This window comes from Pteropus medius, unplaced genomic scaffold, assembly GCF_902729225.1.
Source record: "Pteropus medius unplaced genomic scaffold, Ma_sr-lr_union100, whole genome shotgun sequence".
Classification (NCBI taxonomy): domain Eukaryota; kingdom Metazoa; phylum Chordata; class Mammalia; order Chiroptera; family Pteropodidae; genus Pteropus; species Pteropus medius.
This window is the reverse complement of record NW_024350926.1, coordinates 8,645,795-8,648,348: the sequence shown is the minus strand read 5'-3', so window position 1 is coordinate 8,648,348 and position 2,554 is coordinate 8,645,795.

Genomic DNA, 2,554 nt, shown 5'->3' with positions numbered 1-2,554 from the left:
CTCTCATGTAGAATGATTGCATGAATGAGAAACGGACTTTTATATTGATATAACCCACCGAAACCGTGGTCTTGCCAGACGGATGCTCAGAACCAGCATGAATTAGGCGTTGGTGTCGGGACATGGATCTATTTGAAAAGCAACGGTGATGATTTGGGGGAAGGCCTGGGAAGATGCAGAACAGAACACCGAAGTCTGGCGAGCAGGGTGGTTTGAGAAGCAGAAGGTGAATTAGGTGTCAGGAAAAGAAGGGACAAAAACAGTCGAGGGAGGGTGATGCATTTCTAGGTCACACGGGCTGCTGCTTGAGGAGACTTCTGAGTAGGAAAGCACGCGTCAGCTTTGCCAGAACGATGTCCAGCACGTGGGTTAATCCCCGTCCTCCTGGGTGGCCATTTTACTTATTGTCCCAACTAGAATTCTGTTCGAGAGTGTCAGAGGTGCTTTGAATAACTACCCCGAACAACAGACGCAAACCACAGTGTCCTGGGGAAATTAGACATATGTCTTATTTCTCCTACTTAGGGTTCCGTGCAGGTTTAAAACGAAATAAGTAAAAAAGTAAAATCAGATAAGTCAGAACTCCTCCTAAGTGGGGACTTGACTAGATTCTCGTGACTGTTACGGTCCCAGGGAATATTTTTAAATCAGCGAATGAAGGAAACACCCCCGTCTTCTCCTTAGCAGATTTCTATGTATCCAGTTTTCAGGAGGAATTTCGAAGCACACGTAGCAACTTTGCAAAACTGGGCGTTTTGTTTTTACAGATCTGGTTCACAGTGTGGCATTAGGACGGAAGTCTGGATGTCCTCTGCCACCGCTAAGAGGGACCTTTAACGCTCGCCTGCCCCACGCACATCTCCACTTGGTGGTGAGGAGCAATCCATTCTCCTGTCTTCCCCAGGAAGCGACGCCTGCGGAGTACCAGCAGCTCGGAGCACAGCACGGGCCAGACGCTGCCTCGATGCCCTGACTCGGTCTCCATGAAGCAGCTTTGCCAGGGGCCGATCCTGCGGCCGGGGGCGCTTGCCAGCTCCGAGGGGTCTGGTGTCCCGGGGCCATGTCCAGAGGGGGGCCGGCCCATCACGCCTCCGTCTTTTACTTTCTTCCCACATGTGCCTCTCTGACGTTTGCCTCCCGTGTTCATTTTCCCAACCCCCAACCCAGCTCTCACTTTAGGAAGTGACGTTGAAATAATCGGATAGATGTTTTTAGTATAATTTCTGAGCTAGGCACTGGATAAATTGTTATTAAGAAAGACTACATGTAAAGCAAGATTGCCACTTATGAACGTGGATGCTGGAAAGAACACCAGGACGTCGTGTGACCCTGACCCTCTCTTTCAGAAAGAAGCCACGTTGTCACCGCCAAGGAGGCAGAAGCTCCCAAACAGCCTGAGGACAACAGCTCCATGGTGTGACCGTCCTTCTTGTCAACTCCCAGTGCCACGCGCCCTCACGATCACAGGGAGCCCTTATGATATGCACCAGGAAGTATTTCTTGAAAATGGGTTCACAGACACGAAATCTTTATAATAATGGGTGTATATATAATAAACACTATGCAAGTGCCAGCTTTTGTTTTTACTATTTTTATAGTCATCGACTTACATTAGTAACAGATATTAGTTGATTTTATAAAAAAATTAATATGTATTAGTACATATCCACTATCTATAAAACTAATCCATTAACAAAATACACCGCATCATTATTTAAGGGTCGAAGGTTGGTAAGTTTTATGCCAAACGGCAGAGAAAGTAAAGATGAGCGTGAAAAGAGAAAGGCAGACAGAAACCGAACTCCCGTGCATTTGGGGTGAGGAGACATGAGGGGAGGCCGAGGTGACTACACGGCAGATGGCTTCCGGTCAGGTCGCGAAGCTTCTCGCCATTTGGTAGAAACGATGTGTCCCCCCTTACCTGAGTACCTGTCGATGTGAATCGCCTCGAGACCGAGCACCTTCCCTGCTTCCAGACTCGGGAGGGAATCGTGGTTAAGGGCTCTGGGATGTCCCTGGTTGTGTGTGTGTGTATGTGTGTGTGTGTGTGCGTGTGCACACTTTAATTTTTGCAAACACTGACGGGGATATTTAAGGTAATACAAGTCGCTTCTAACGTGGACTCGGGTGGCTAAGGAGGTGGTGAGTTCGCTGCCCACCGGGGACTCACGAGCGCACGAACTCTTGACAGCCCCGGAGGTGTGACGCGTGCGGCTGGACGATGCACCGAAAATAACCGACTTTCTTCCTCCCAGCGTTTCACTCTCGGCTCCTTTTCCCCACCCAGACTTCACCGCGTCTCCTCCCCTGGGACTCTGCTTCAGTGGATGCCAGAAGCAGAAGGGAGAGCGAGGAGGGGACCCCTTCCTGGCCCCTGCGGTGGGGTGGGTGGCTTGGGCTCTGGGCGGCAACGTGCAAGGGTGCCCTCGGCTGGGGAGAGGCAGCAGGCAGAGAGACAGGGGTGCTCAGCCACCCTGGATCCTCGCAATGAGGGTCCTGAGTTTCCCTCCACAGCCAAGCTCTGGGGGGCGGGGGTGATCCCCTTAGATAGATT